This window comes from Vicugna pacos, chromosome 9 (assembly GCF_048564905.1).
Source record: "Vicugna pacos chromosome 9, VicPac4, whole genome shotgun sequence".
Taxonomy (NCBI): Eukaryota; Metazoa; Chordata; class Mammalia; order Artiodactyla; family Camelidae; genus Vicugna; species Vicugna pacos.
Window position 1 is genome coordinate 56,053,854 of NC_132995.1, and position 17,287 is coordinate 56,071,140.

The window sequence follows — 17,287 nt, forward strand, 5'->3', positions numbered from 1 at the left end:
ACCAAGATCTTCCCTCTCTGAACTCTTAGTAAAAGCAGAAAATCAGAATTTTGTGCTCAGTTGTCCTACGCAGTCTTCATATAAAATTTTCCTACCTTTCTACCTAGGTCACAAGCACCTTAAGGTTTTAAAAACCCCATAACTATCATGGTATGATATCATAGTGGGGGATCAGATTGACTGCAAAGACCCGTGTACCAGGGGGTCCAAAGATGTATGAGAGCAAGGCTACATTAATCCAGGGACATAAAAATGGGAAACCAATTCCCAAAAGATGAGGAGATCAGAAGGAAGAGAAGAGGCTGGGGGCTCTGCAGAGCTCTGCAAGCACAGGAGACATGGGAGAGGTCAGTAGGTGGACAGACAGGTGCTATTAGAGAGATTTGGGAACAGGTAGCAGGAAACTGGAAAAATAAATGCACCAAGTATTTCCATGGCCATGGCCATGGCCAATAGAAGGGTCAGGCTGTCTGACCCTGGAGCGTGGTGATAAGGACAGTGTGTGGCTGGGCTGAGATTGAGTCCAGAAACTGCCTAAGAAGTACCCTGGCTGATTTGGGCGCAGTCACTCAGCAGAAGCTTTTACACGAGGAGTTAAGGTCCCTTTTCCTTATTTAATGCTGCAAGAGAGACCTACTAAAGCAAGTTGCAGTACACCCTTCATCCCAGGCCAGAACTGTATCTCAAGTGTGGGACAAGGTCTCATCTACAGATAAATCCTAAGTAGGAAAAGTTACATTTAAAGAATTTTCATGGAGAGGAGGCAGACAAAACCTTTGTTGCTATTCATATATTAGGTACTCAATAAATAATTACTGCTTAATTAGCAAAAAAGATTTTGGCTTAATTTTTTCTTCCTTTTTGGGGGTAGTTGTTATTTACATGATGACAATGACTATTTTTCTTTGACATCGTGGTGGAGGGAACAGTTCAGGAAGGAGGCAGGGGCAGGGTGGCAGAAAGGATGGTAAAAGAATAAAAATGTTTACATATAGCTGAATCCACTGGCTCCAGTTGCTTTCCTGCTGGGAACCCTAGACAACCACAGCAAATAAGGAATCGCACAGACAGGGGAATGGCAGGTCAGCTTTTGAGATCTCCCAAGAGAGTCTAACCTTCTGAGTGAGAATCCTAAAATAATGTTGGCATTAACTTGCAAGATCTGAGACAGTCATGTCAAGCTCCTGTCCCCAGCCCAGTATTCCTAAGCTGACCACACACCACGTCCCTGCAGAGAACACGAGGGGCCATGAAATAAACACAGATGCTTAAGCACCAAGCAGGAAAGGACTTCTCAAGTAACACAGCTGACTTTACAAAGACTCAGATAAAGTCTTGAACGTCCTAAGTTTACCTCGCCCTTATAAAAATCAAGGGGCATTTTGTGACGTGAAGGAACTCCCCCAGAATTAAAGTAATTAAATAAACGAGTCAAGCGCGCTTGAGTCAGCTGGTGTGATTTGCTGCCCCTGGGGAAGTCCAAGTCAAACACTGGACTAGAGTTTGAAAACGGCGGGGCCATCTAAAGACCATTCCTTGCATTCGTCTCAGGTCAAAGAGGATAAAGATGAGAGTAATCAGGGCTGAAGTTTCAGGACATGATGTGATTACGATGGCGTTCACTCTGTCGTGTCCAGCCTTCCCAGCTGGCATTGGGCATTTTGAAATTCCCTGCCCCAGGCATGTGGAACCTTCGCCACGTGAGAGATTGGTGGGGACATCCCCACAGCGTGACCTATTACTCTGTGTTCTTGTAGCATCAGGGTGGAGTTCAACAGGCCCCTTCCCACTGGCAGAAGGGAAGCCTCACCTGGCCACCGTGGGGGCTGCAAGTACTGAATGTGGCAAAACCGAGATCTGATGTGTGTTTAGAACAGCCTCCTACTAAATTCCTTAAGCAGATTAGAAGTGGTTCTGGCCCTGATCTCTCTCTGCCAGGCACAGTAGAAGGAGACAATAAAAAAATTAAGCCTGCTAATCCTACCCAGAACTGCCCAAAACTACTTTGGGCTGGGGGACACACATGCTCAGCCTTCAGAGATGCATATGGGCGCATTTTGTTAATCCCCATCACTGCGTGTCAGGGATAACCGATCTATGACTAAAAATAGTGTGAGGACAGCAGTACCAGCCATTTGGGGCTGAACTGAGGACACAGTGGAAAACTTGACAGCAGCACAGTAGAACCTTCCTGGCCGAAGGCCACAGGCTCAAGGGCAAAAGCTCTGGGCTCATCTGCTGGGGAAGCTTGATTGACAGGCTCGCCTCCCAAGAGTTTCAGTGGCTGTCATCTTCTCACATTACTGGGCACCTTCTGAGTGCAGGGCAAAGTGCTAGGAACAGGGGATGTAATGGTAGAAGACATGGTTCTTTGGAAAAGCTTACAACTGAGTGATGTTTAAGAAAGATATGTAGAATAAAACAAAAATAGCACTGCTTCACTTCACTGACTTCATTCTGAAACTGTCTCCAGCACCTACAGTAACTGAGGAAGAAATCAAAACTGTAAGAGCAGAGGTTCAAGCCCATTCTTGGCCCTGATATGTTTCTTTGGGTGAGTTGGAGAAAGAGAGAGGCAAGAAGAGGCTATGTTACCAATTTATTCAAATTAGTTACATGTAGTTAGTATCAAGTATTACTGGTAATGCCTTCTATATCCTAAGGAAATGTCTACCACCAAACATTAATTTTTTAAATTACAGAATCATTGAATCTCAGGATTTTCCACTGCATAATTGTTGCATGCCTACTATAAACCAGATACCATGCAAATCATCTTTTTAAAGATTGACTTAAACACTTATCATCATCTTGTCCAAAGTGTATTTAATAGGAGAGTAATTCTGAGGAAAATTGCTAGATATTCTCAAGAAAGCCACATGCTCTCTGCCATTAGGGTGGCAGTTGCCAGCTGTAACACGAGGTCTCATCAGGACAGTCCTTGTCTCCCTCAGAGTGCCAGACATTATTGATTCTGATCAAGGCACTCATCTTATTTCTTAGAATACATGATGCTAGGTTCTTGAAGAAAGCATTCAATGGAACTTTCATCTCTTTTGCAGGCTTCAGCTCACAAGCTTTGTAGAGTGCGCTAATATCCTACTTAAACACGTTCAAATTCAATTCAATGAAAAACAGCACATTTGAGTCACCAGACAAACATCAGGGGTGAATTTTAATAAAGAGCGTAACTCCATTTTGTAATGTTGGACTGCTGACAGCTTTTAAGACTCACTCCTACCTCTCCCCCTGTGTCCCACATCTGGGAAAGTGGATAAGAGCCAATTGGGAAATACATTTAAAAATCTTTTAAGATGTATATACTCCTTGTTCCCATTATTCCACATCCAACCATTTAATCCAAGAAAATTAAGACTCTTCAGCATGGACATTCAATTCATAGGAAAATGATGACAAGATACGATGGAAAGGAAAATGCAGCCTCCCCATTAATAAGCTTCCAGAATCACATGTGCATATAAATGATGACTCGGATTAAAGATTTGTTGAAATCTTGGTAGACAACTGTTGAAGCTCTGTAGAAAAAACTCCATCAGTCTGTGTAGAGAAATAAGCTAGGAAAAGCCCAGCTGGCTGACTATTCAGTCTTTTCTTTTGGTCTTTTCTTCCTATTTTGTGTGGAGACATGCAGAGGTTCAACGTGGGTTTTGACAGCTTTGATATAAGCAGAGGGCTGTAGGGTCCAGTTGCTCTTGAATGTCCAGCAGACTAATGGACTGACCTTCCAAAAAGATCAATTCAAGCCCTGGCTGACCCACCCAATTCAGGTATCAGATGAGTGAAATAACCAGACCTTAAACTGTATCTTAGCCATCTCACCAGCAAACTTAGATTGACTATCCAACTGTTCATGGTTCTGTGATTGCCCATCACAGAGGCATTGCAAAATGATGTAATTTACTCATCTGGGGTCAATTAAATCATAGTGCACCATATGTATAGTGATAGGTTAAGTTTCCAGGTAAGTGGTGTCAATGAATGATGCATACTAAAAATTCACTTCACCTGCTGTGCTTTTTAACTATTAAAAGGCACAGAAGAGCCAACCAAGATGATCAGTTTGATGAGCATGCTTCCTGAAGAAAGGAGGAATTTTACAGCTCTGAATAATGTCAAATTGTATTTGCCTGTCATCAAAATTGGTCCCAGAGAAAGATACATCAGGATGTGTCAGCACTCCCTGTCAGAGGATTGCCAGCTGCCCAAATGAAGAGAGAGAATGAACATTTCTCTCAGAATAGTGCTTTACACCTTCTTTGGTGTTTCCATCTGGAAAATCTCAAAACATTTGACTAATTTAATTGTATATCTGCAATTATGCTTTGCTTGTTTTCTTGGAAAGAAGGAAATGAACATTTATTGAGTGCTTTTCTATGTCAAACACTGTGGTAGCTGTTTGACAAATGGAACAGGATGCTAAAATGGAACTTGACACTGAGACGCTGAGAAGCAACTCATTCCAATTCATACAATTGTCAAAGGACATGTTCAAAAACTCTTATAGGACTTAATTACTCACTCACATCAGGGTTATAAGAGGTCAAGAGGTACATATTTGAAGAGACTTTCTTTGGAGAGAGCAGTGCTGTGTGTCTCCCATCCTACTTCTCCAAGGGAGAGGGGGATGAGAGTACCATCTCCTAAGCCCAAATCCAAAGAGAGGGATTTTGAAGAGACCAATTGGAGATCGTAATATTATTCCTGTAATCTTCGGGGTACATACTGGTTTTGTGGTTGAGCCACATCTGAGGAATATAAACAAGCAGAGGCTGGCTGAAACAGAGTAAGGGGCTGTAGAGTGGGAATTGAGAACACTCCCAGAATCAGGGCAGACACCTTGTGCATTTCCTGTGAACCAGGGGATTGGAGCGAACTTCCTGGAGGGGGAAGAGGACCTCAACAGCTGGGAAACCAGAGGTAGATGCCTCGAGACTATGCAGGAATCAAGTATTAGTGCACAGAGGAAGAACATGAGGTGACGGGGCTGTAGTGATGGCCGGGGGTGAGGTCACCGAAGCACTCCCAGAAGCATCCGGGAAAGAAGAATCATTTGAATGTCTTCCAGGTCCACAGATTGCTGACTCTTCACCACCCCCGATTTCCCATTTGCCTTACCTCTGCCCTCTCTCCTCTGTTGTAACACTGGGAATGTTAGAAGCACTGATAAGAAAAGAAGGAGATTCCATGAGGAAAGAGGAAATTAGCCAGTACTTCCTGCTCAGAGAGGCAGTAGATGCAGGAGAGCAGAAGTGTCAGGTTTAAAGTTTACCTTTGATTATTACATGAGACTACATTTTTTAATCCCTGAGTTGAAACTGTATTTGTGACATGAGAGGATGGAACACCTGGGTTACCTGAGAGCAACTGGAGAAGTAATGGGATCTGACAGGATGAATAATGGCCCCCTAAAGATGTTCATACCCTGATCCCTAGAACCTGTGCATCTGTTTCCTTAAACGGCAAAGGGGACTTTGGAGATGTGATTAAGTTAAGAATATTGAAATAGGGAGATGATGCTAGAGTTTCCTGGTGGGCCCAGTGTAATCCCAAGGGTCCTTATGGGGAGAGACAGGAGCGTCACTGACACAGAAGGCAATGTGATTACAGAAGCAGAGGGACAGAGAGATTGGGAGGTACTGTACTGCTGGTTTTGAAGACAGAGAATGGGACCATAAGCCAAGGAGGTAGGTGGCCTGTAGAAACTAGAAAGTGAGGAAATATATCCCCCCACCCCACCCAGGGCATCAAGAAGGAACACAGCCCTGCTGACCCATGAGGACTTCTAACCTCCAGAACTACAGGATAATAAATGTGTGTTGTTTTAAGCCACCTACAGCAGCAATAGCAGACAAATACATGGGATTTGTTCGTGTTTTCTTCAAGGGGTAGGGGGAAAACTTGCCTCACTGATTAAAATTAAAGGGACAGAAGGAAACAAGGGGGAAAGGGTTGCTTTATGATTTTATATCCCCCAAGGCAAGCTTGTTCATGGTTATGCTTTGTTACCTTGATTAATATGCACAATAATTTTGCGATTATCTATTATAATCTCCATTTTTAAATTAAGAAGCTGAACATTAGAGGTTAAAAAACTTGCCTAAGTTGACACAGTGGACATGGTCTGGGCTACAGATGGCAGGCCAGCTGGCACAAACCCTCTCGTCTACTTAGCAGCAAAGCCTATGCTTTCTTCGTTGCACTGCCCCATCTTTTGCGTGCATCATTCTCATTTGGAGATGGGTCATAAACTACGAAACACCTTCCATACATTTTGTGTCCCCTAGATGTATGAGCCCTCCCTGGGATTCAGTGCCCAGTTCATCCTAATTAGCCTCCCTGACACCCTTGAGCTGATGGTGCCCCCAATCTAACTCTATCTTTGACCTTCCATGACTAGACTGCATTTGCAAGGATGCTTCCCGGATTCAGTCTTCCTGAAAAGAATCTTCTCATTTAGGAGTTTGGTCATCATCTGGACCTGCTTCCCTTGACTCCTAATTTCTCTTAACATTGTCACCCTTTTCCCAATTTTCCAGAACGGAAAGTTTGGACTTTCCTTAGACTTGTCTCTTTATCTCATGCTTTAACCCGATGGTTGTCACAGGTGGTATATTCAACCTATTCTATCTGGAATGAAACTCAGAGAGAAAAAATTTGAAAAAATGTTTACAATATCAGTGATCTGTAGGACGACTTCTGATGGCTTCATATGTATATATAATTGGAGACTGTGGGAGTGATGACTGTGTTCATGATTTTTTGAGGGGGCGGGGCAGAACACTTCTTTCTTTTCTTTTCTAGAATACCTCTTTGTTTTTTTAATAAGTTCATGATCTTGATTGCAGTGATGGTTTCATAGGTATATACATATACCAAAACTTTAAGAGTTAAACATTTTGAATATGTGCACTTTATTATGTCAGCTATTCCTCAATAAAGCTTAAAAATGAAAAAATATATTCGAGGGTAGATTCAACACCAGTCCCTCTGTCTTCTCCTTTCCTTGCCCTCCCACAGGCAACCCCTTCTAGGATCGACAGTCCCATCTAAGCTGTGAGCTGGCTCTCTTCCCAGACTTTTCCACTGCAGAGGATCCCTCTAATGTGTCCTAGCTCCCTCCAGCTACAACAGCAGGGTCTTGGGCAGGAACAAATTGAACATTCCTCAGCACACTACTGTGAATGTAAAGTAAAAATCAATCAAAACATCTTCACAGAAATTTCCAAAAGCTGTTATGAATTACTATAAAAATTATAAATCATTTTTAAATGGCAAGTAAATCTAGTTAATTAGCAATTCTGTCAATTAGCCATTTGGCAAATTGGTTTTCAGGGAATTGGCTTTTGGTAAATTGACATTGAGCTGCCTGACATCAACATCTTTCCTTTGTCAAGGGGACCAGATGAACTAAAAAGAGTATTGTTCTTTCTTACACAAAATACAATAAGAATATGTGTGTCCTTTCTAGAATACAGACTACACATTTGCAAAGAAGAAGAAAATATATTGTTGGCAACATTCAGTTGCCTAGAAGTTATGCTTCCTTAATTTTTAAGGTTTCTGTCTTTAAAGCTTTGACTGGAGAGCCAAAGTACAAAAATTCACAATTCAGTGGAATATTAGAGTTCTGGCCAGAGCTAAATGTAAAGACATAATGTCTTTATAATTATGACCAGAACTGGTCAAGAAGATGAAAAGAATGAAGAATTCAAATACACATCAAATAAATTAATTGAAAACAGTCCAAGTGGGGTTTTTGGACTTCTCTCTACCTAAATCAGGTAATAAACTTTGAATATAGTTACAGAACTAGAGAGAAGGCTAAATTGAAACTAGGAACACAAGATGTGAACTTGAGCCCACTTAAGTATATGGACTTGAAGTCTTGTTGAGTTAGGGGCCATGAAGGAGATGACCCAGCAGCGCATCAGTGCCTGTGGTAGTTTCATCTTACATGTAATAATACAGAAGTCCTCTGTCCTGATCTCGCTTTTCTGCTGAAAAAATAACTGTAACTTCATCTCATATATTTTCATCCAGTCATGGGTAATCTCCTAAGATGGCAAAATGATGTCCTGTAGTTTGTTCGTGATCATCTGTGGCACCAGCATACACTTCCTAGATGGTCACAGCCCCTGAGGCCCATATTCTGCTGTTGAACCTGACCCAGTTATGAAACCTCAGCTTGCTTAAGATAGAAAAACTGTTCCTCATCATAGTGAAAGTGCCTTTTCAATCCTTGAGATGATTAGAATTTAATGTAGAAATGATGAAGTAAATCAACACCTACTGTTAATATTTTGTGTATGTTTAGGAATGCTATGATATATATTTATTATTTTAAGTCTCTAATGTTCAAGAAAATCTGACACATTAGTCAAACAAAAATCTGATTACATGACAAAGTTGTAGCACTTTTAATGATAACTGTTCACACTGCTCAGTTTGCAAATGCAAACACAAGTCTTGCTTAACTTTTCACAGAATGGTAGATTAAAGATGAATTAAACCACACTGTTGCTTTATTCTTCTGCCAGGAGATTTTGGGGTCTTACACAATTAACAACATAGTAAGTCTAATTGAAGAAATAAAGATTGAGAAAATGTCATATAATTGTCATTAACAATGGAACAATCAAGGGAAGCAATTTAGGAGTCACAAATCTTAGTCACACCCTTCAGCAGGGTGTTCAGACAGACGTCACAGCACAACAGAATGTAACAGAAGCACAAACTGATCCAGAAAGACTGTGGGTCACTGTTATCAGCCAACTGACTGTATAAGTACCTGGAACATAAAAAAATGTTGAAATAAAATAAATCACAACCAGTAGAAGTTAAAAAGTCTTTTCCAACAACAAAAGCCTGAACTTTGTAATTTGTAAATGGCAGTGCTTACATAGCAGAACCTAACGAAAATAAAAATGGCTTAAAGAAAGTAGTTTGCTGGAGCCTGATGCTAAGTCATCAAATGCTGTACCTGGAGTGTTCAGTATTTCTTTCATGAATCGTGTGGTGAAGAGCCTCCTATTACTCAACTACAGCTATGATTTTAACATCTGTGTGCCTGCCAAGGAAGCAGGTATAAATGAAAAGCCAGAGCGATGTAATTATCTTGAAATCTTGTTATTCAGCTCTATTGCTGCATTAGTAGATCAAAAGAAAAGAACCTCAAGCGCTTGGGAAAAGCAGTAAGTGATTGCAAAAGTATTCAAAATAAAAATAAAAATAAGAACCAGTTAAGTCTGCTTCTGAAAACACCCAGTATCCTCAAGCAGCGCACAAAGCTTCCATTGGGGATTGCTTCAGCAAGACTGTGTCATAATCATTGGCCAAATCTTCAAGTTCAGGAGATAAAGAAAAGGTATATTTTCATCTTAGTTACTGTTAGAAAGATAGCAAATGTTTCTAACATGAGCTTGCCAACTATATTTTGCTTTTCCACTGACCTTAGTTAGTAGTGGGTACCTATATAGTATCACAAGTGAGCAGTAGTCCCTCAGGCGTCATCTAAGAGCTAACGCCTCCAAGAGAATGGATTGCTCTTACATTATAATGTCAAACTTTAAAATTTAACCCCACCAATATTTTCTTATCATTTAGAATATCTATTTATACTTACTAAAATCAATTTTAGAGTAATTTAGGCATAGTTTTATCACAATCACACTTATGCTTAAATAGAAAGGAAAATAGAAGCAAAAGAATTGTTAGCCACAACTGGGAGTCCAACTCCTCTAAATCACTTTTTGTCCGCATTTTTCCAGACAGTATCATCTCTTGTGCCATCAAGAGTGTGTATAGCGCACTATTTCTTGAAAGAATGCTTCATGGTGCCCCTCTGTTTAGTTAGCAGGAAGGTAAGGACAAATTGATGTTTGATGCCCCAAGGACAGCCCTACTCCGTGTGTGAAGTAGTTAGACCATCCGTCATCTCGTTGCTTTGAATTTCCTATCATCTATTCCAAGGATTTGGAGACTTCTCCTCGTTCAGTTCCGCTGCTTGGCAAGTGAGAGGCAATCCTTTTGCACATAGCTTTTAAATAAACATAATGCTCCTTTCACTTTCCTGTGGGTATGAGCCCATGATACTGTGAATAATGTATTACAACAATAATTTTTGCAGTTTTCTAATTTATTCTTATACCAAAAGTCAATTTTATGATGACAACGTTTGACTCAAGTCTTGATTTTAACCACGTATCTGTTTTAACTCCTGACCATTTGGGATTCTGTCAAAATGTGTATTTGGTCCAGCTCTGCTTTTTAGGGACCCTCTTGTTTGCCACCTCAGCATCCATTTTCCCTACTCTCTTTTGATTTCCTAATATATAATATATATTAGGAATGTGTGTGTGTGTGTGTTTGTGTGTGTGTATGTGTATGGCTAGGTTGATGTCTTTCTCCCTCTCCTATGCTGCTAAGATGACTTAGGGAGGGCAGTCCCCACTCCTGGTTTCAAGGATGGACCTGATGGGTCTTAGAGAATCCCATCTCCTTGCCAGTGATTGATTTAGAAATGAGTAAAATACCTTATTCTAGCCAATGAGATGTTAGAAGGGATTTGCTGAAGGTTTGGGGAAATTTTTTTCATCTTAAAAGAAGGCGCCATAAGGCCCTTCTTTCTCTGCCACTAGATGTGAAAAGGAAAGTACACCCTACTGCTACCAGCAGCCATTCTGTTGCCATGAAAGAAACTAGACTGAAGATGAGACTGATATGGCCAATCATCCAGCAGAAGAGGATGCCAGAAATTGATGACAACCCTGAGTCACTGATTGAACCAAGGGAGAAATCTGCCCTATTGTTGCTCTTCCATGTATGTCCGCTAATGCATTTCCTTAAAAAAGATACTAAGATACTTGTGGCTGAACACATTCTAGTTGACCTAAACCCATTATTTTTGGTTGATCAGAATGAAACTTTAGACTAAGTGCCTCCATTGATTTCTATACACTGCAAAATAAAAGTGAAATTATCAGCATGTCATCTGAATCAAAATTTTATCTGGTGCTTCTCTAGTTTTAGCAAGATAAGATCCAGCAGACATCTGTATTGCTGAAATCTGCCATCAGTATTTTATCTTGGCTTTGCCAATTAGATGATCTGATTCACTACAGCAAATTAGTCCCTCAGTCAGGGTGATAGGCTTGGCTGAAACATGCTTTGAATTTGAGAAGTTTACTTTATCTTCACCTGGGTGAAACCATTGTTTGCACTAGGCTGCAAGTTGTTGTGGCTCTGACTCCAGAGATACATGTATGTAGCTTAAATAGTTGTATGAGGTGATACCGACTTATCTACTTTCAGATCCCAAAATACTGTCTTTTCTTATAATACATGCAAAATCAGCTTTTACTTTCTGATTAAATTTGAAGCAAATGTATTTCTGTGATTGAAAGAATTTTTCGTTGTATAATTTCTTTTCCTTTGTTTTTCTTTTTTTTCTCTCTCCAATTGTTTCATAAAAGCAACTAGTCACTGATTTTTACTATGTGTCAGACATTCACTGGGTGAAGGAAATTCAAAGATGAACAAGACCCATAATCTGCCCTCAAAGCTCTCAAGCCTAGAGCAGTGCCAGACGTACCTGTGAAAAATGCAGTGGGAGGGTGTAGCCACGTGCTGCTAAGAGAGCAAGTCATTCTTCGTGGCCCCGTGGAAAGACACTTCTCTAAGTCCCTAACTCCTGCTTTAAGATGTTTGTTTGTTTTTGACAAAGGGTTTACTTCAGTATTGTCCATCTTCCCACACCAATTTATTTTGTAATGAGACAGTCTCAAAAATGACTCCTGCAAAAATGATACGAACACATAATAAGGATTGTGATTCTGTCTTGAAAAAGAACTTCCTTCCTCTCTTGGCCTTCTTCCAGAGTCTGGGAGTGTGAGGTTTGGAAAGAAAGTAGAAGGTGGTCTGAAAACTCTGAAACGATGAATCCTTGGTGTCTTCTGGGCCAGTCACATAGCAGTGTACCACCTCTCTGCTTTATGGACATACTCATGTCCTCTTTTTACTTCTTGTATGAAAACTATGGGAGATCAGCCCCTACCTCTCTTAATATAGGCAAAGCCAATATGTGATTTTTTTCTGCCCTATTCTCAAAATTTCATTCTCTGAAATAAAGCATCTCACTTTCTGCTTTATATAAAAATACATAAAGTTAATTCATCATCTTGGTAGAATCTTATTATTCTGATGATAATAATGGGGAAATGATTCTTGTTTTAATAGAGACCATCTTATCCTAGTAAATAAGTGGCCTGGCCTCCAGAATCCTTTGAACTTTAGCCTTAACTCATTCTTACTTGCTCTTTAAAATGAGTCCTATGCCTTGGGTTGCTGCTTCACTTTTCTTTTTTAATTTTTTTTAAATTGAAGTATACAAGGTTTATAGTGTTTACAATGTTGTGTTAATTTTTGGTGTACAGCATAGTGATTCAGTTTTATATATATGTATGTGTGTGTGTGTGTGTGTGTGTGTATTCCTTTTCATATTCTTTTTCATTATAATCTATTATAAGGTATTAAGTATAATTCCCTGTGCTATACAGTAGGACCTTGCTATTTATCTGTTTTATGTATAGTAGTTAGTATCTGCAAATCCCAAACTCCCAATTTATCCCTCTACCCCTCCTCCCCACGTGGTAACCACAAATTTGTTTTCTATGTCTGTGAGTCTGTTTCTTTTTTGTAAATGAGTCCAGTTGTCTCATTTCTTTAGAGTCCACATAAAAGTGATATCATACGGTGTTCTTCTTTCTCTTTCTGACTTACTTCACTTAGTATAACAATCTCCAGGTCCATCCGTGTTGCTGCAAGTGACATTATTTTATTCTTTTTTTTGTGGCTGAGTAGTATTCCTTTGTGTATATATACCATAACTTCTTTATCACATCATTTGTCGATGGACATTTAGGTTGCTTCAATATCTTGGCTGTTGTAAGTAGTGCTTCACTTTCTATTATGTGTGCCTGTCCTCAATTGCAGTAACATTTTGCTAATAGCCTTACACAGGAGTGAGTAGTCTCCCCAACACGTGACCTTTGCTAGCCACCTCACATAATGGGATCCACTGCTCACTCTCAAAAGATGGGACAAGGGGACAATCTGGTGATGGTGCATAAGCAAGCATATAGTAAGCGGGAAGGAGTGACCATGGGATGCAAACTGTCCTGGTGGGTACAGAAGACCAGACTGCTAAGGGGCTCTGGATGCTGAAGAGGGTATCATTATAATTTCTGACTTCCTGGGACTAAGATGGCCTTCTGAACTAATAAGAAAAGCCTGACTTCCCCTAACTGCATAGAGGAGGAGAGAAAAAGAACACAGCTAACATTAATGAGTCCCGGACTATGTGACTAGCCCAGTGTTAGACATTTTTATGTATTTGTTCATCTTCAGGGTCTCCAGAATGTCTCCCAGCTAGTGACTGGCAGAACTGGGAATGGACCCAGAACCATCTGACACCAAACCTACCTCAAAATTGGCCTTCCTAAAGTGTACCTCTCTGTGTGTTTATCCTTTTCCTGAACCTCAGGCAGCCATATTTATCCAGACCCTGCAAGTGTAAAACTGATGACATAATCATGAGATGGTGTCTGTGGGACTATTACAGAAGGATTAGGCTATTATCAACAATTCGGGGGACTAGTATTGTTTTATCAGCATGGGAGTGTTTTCAATTAATTTGTAATTAAATAAAGGAAGCAATTTACTGACTCTTGGAGGAGTCAGGGCTGGGGAAGGCTTATCTCATCAGTCTCAGCTGTGCATTCTTCTTGCACCGGCTCATTGTTTAGATCACAGCAGTGATACATGATCTGACCTATAGAAGTAATTCAATAAAACATCAATATTTTCCTTCCTTTAACCCATGGTGGTGTGATGACTGGAGAAATCTGCCTGAAATGGCCTGCACCACAAGCCCACCAAGGACTACACCTTTGGCTTTACTGCTTGCTCAGCTATTCCTGCCAAAAAGCCTGGCTGTGTCAGAAATGACCAAGCTAGTTTTGTCCAGGCAGAGTATATATGAGTGTGGATGTGTATATATATATATATATATATATATATATATATATATATATATATATATATATATATATATATGTATGTGTGTGTGTGTGTGTATATATACATATACACTCACAGAGTCTTTGTCTCATTAATTCTGATGTATGCAGGACCCAGCATGGTATCTGTGTCTGATAGTCATGCAGTAATACTAGTTTAAGAAATGGATGAACAAATGCTATGATAGACGTAAATCTGGATGCCTTGGGATCATAGGGACAGGCATCTAACTGAGATAAGAGGTCAAAGAAAACTTCTCAAGGAAGGAAAAGGTGAGCTGAGTTTGACGGGCAAAGAGGGCTCAGCGTGTTGGGTAGGACAGGGAAGGGCCTTCTTGGCATGGGGAATAGTGTGTGTAAATGCACAGACATGGAAGGAAAAGATCCATCCCTTCCCAGGTTCAGTGGTAGCAAACCTTTCATGGGAGCTCAAGGCCACGTTCGTCTCTGCTCTGCTGTTACATTTGGGTCAGGGATGATGGAAGGCCTGCTTTGAAGCACTCAGCCTCTGTCTATAAGAAAGAGTTGAAGTAATTAAGTGACTTATTAAATTAAAGAGTAATAAAAATTTGTCTGAATTCTTTCAGTTTTTCCCCAATATATTTCCTGCCTGAATGCCTGATTTTACTTTGGGAATATCCATCCCTTCCAAGGAAGAAAGTTGGGCAACTTGTGAGCAACCAGCTTCACTGGTGATTACAAGCAAAGGGGAATTATTTGCAGATTTGTGTGAAAGTGTACATGGGGTAGAAGCCATGGGGAGGAGGTAGCGTAAGGCAGAGACAGAAAATATCTGTCTTTTTGACAGTACCTTTGTTCACATTTATTCACATTTCTCTGAAATATCGCTAGCGTCTTTTCCTAGTGTTACCTCTTGCTTAGACTATTTTGGCAGTTGTCTTGTTAGAATTTCTGTCTCTCGTGTCTAACCATCGTGATGGGGGTTAATTCCCATTAAGCACGACCCCCTTACCAATCCCACCGTGAGCCTCACCCCTACCATCTCTTACCTTCACCTGACTCCCGCCCGGACAGACTGACCTAAATACTGTTCTTCAAATGCTTAACTGCACTTAAACACTTCCATCGCTTTGCTCCTGCAGTTCCCTCTGCCTGCAACATCCAAATCTTGCCCAACTCAGGCTGCAGTTTAAACTCTGTGAAAGTGTCTCTGATCTGTTAGCTAAAAGGAACTCTCCCCTCGTCTCAACCCCTATAGCAGCTTACTTATTAGGCTTCTTTTTGGCACGTTTAACACTTTTCGGGCTGGTTACGTACCAGGCTCACTTTGCTTGCCTTGAAGTTTGTGCATCACTCACGTTCGTGTTTCTTAGGCTTCCTTTCACAGTGCCCGAATCGTGGTGGGAAATTAGCTAATGAGTGAATGAGCCCAGGGGGCTTGGAGACTTCCCTCTGCCAGAGAGGTGTTTAAAGCTGACGGCATTTCTGAGCAGAGATAGTTAAGCTAAGTGCCTCTTTCTCCCCAGCTGCTGGCTTATGTGGTAGTACCGTGCCCAGCTGGGGACAGCTGTACCAGTCAGGACCAGCTGAGCGTCTAGCTACATCCACAGGATGAAAACACTCAGGCAGGGGCGGGGCTTGTCTTACTGAGTGCTGACTGTGCCCTGGGAAGTCTACCCACGTTTCTCAGGCTTCTGGGTGGGCTTCTGGGCATTAGTACCACTTATTAGCTACAGTCTGCAGAAGCGCTTTGGTCTTGTTTTCTTTGTTCCCTCAGGAAGGGAAGTCCTGTGTCTCTAGGCCCTTGGATTTTGTGGATTCTCTGCAGATAGTGGCTGGTGTTGTGATGACCATAGTGGGAACACCTGTTTTGGTAAAGGATTATTATTTATTTAAACTGCCCTATTCTAAAAGGATTTCAGGAAGATTACAAAGAGTTTTTAAAGTGAGAAAATTAATGAAGAAAGAAAAACAGACGTAGGACAAGTAGATGATTAATGATTAACATAGAAAATAATTAACATAGAACATGAAGGTCATATTCTCCGTATTTGCTGCCAATCAGACTCAGCCTCCTGGAAACCAGAACAAAATAAAAGGAAAGCTAATCAATTACAGGAGTCACCATGTCTGTAAGATAAGAACAAACCAACTGCTCAAGAGGAGCATCCTTCTCTCTGTGCTTTCTGTAGAGGAGCAGCCTGCACGATGCAGGCAACGATGTCCTTAACCCTGAAACACAGAGCAGAGTCCAGGTTTGTTACCCAGTGACAGGCATTGTATCCACGTGGTATGGAACCGCTGTATAGACCAGTGGTTTTCTCCTGCTCCTTGCAACTTTAGCCCAACAAAGATTTCTGGAGCTACTACTCAGTGTCAGCCAGGAGTAGAGATTTCAGGAACCAGAACACAGCACAGTATACTGAAACCTAGCAGGGCTATGGCCCTTGTCCATCGGATACCAAAAGAGGAGGGAATCTCAGGACAGAGTGAGGGAGCGAGAGTCATAAGAAATGAGGCCAGAGAGATGGCTGGGCTGGATCGCGCAGGCCTTGGAAGTAAATGTAAGGACTGTCACTCTGAGGGAGATTGGAAACCACTGGAGGATTTTGAGCTGAGGAGAAATACTTAAATTTTATTATTAAAAGATGCCTCTGTGGCTACTGTTTTGAGTATTCACAGTAAGAGGATAAGGCAGGACTGGAGCGGGTGATTAGGAGTGACTTGGGATCATTCTGGTGAGACTTGAGAGAGGTTAGGGTGGCCAGGGTAGGAAGATACACTGCGAAGGAAGACACGTGGGATCGGGGCTTCTGGAAGGTTGAGCTGGCAGTTCAGATGGATGAAGGAATGTGTTGACAGTAGGAAGAACTTGAAAGTCCTGAGATGGTGGTTCTCCAGGGTGAGCCACAGACCACCTACGTTTGCATCACCTGCAGAGCTTGTTAAAATACAGATTCCTTGGTCCCTGACTGGATCTCCAGAGTTGAAGTCTTGCAGGAACCCTTGTGAGGGCTTTTCTAGATTATTCTTTTGAACAGCAAAGTTTGGGAACAACAAAGAATCGGAGTCCTTAAAACTGAAAATCGAGTGTCTTTTATGTAAATTTCAAGTCTAATGAGAACAGAAATGAGTATCAGAATTTTTCTCCCCCTTTAAAATAATAATATTTAATAGCAATGTTAGACTCTACCGTTTTGGTACGTATACTGTGTGTTTGATACAGTCCT

The 17,287-nt window shown here is 41.1% G+C and overlaps 1 protein-coding gene across 5 annotated transcripts in view; it reads left to right on the forward strand.

The window, feature by feature from the left end:
• Nucleotides 1-17,287, forward strand: part of SPAG17 (sperm associated antigen 17) — a 356,415-nt gene that overhangs the window by 85,148 nt on the left and 253,980 nt on the right. The gene's annotated exons all lie outside the window — the stretch shown is intronic.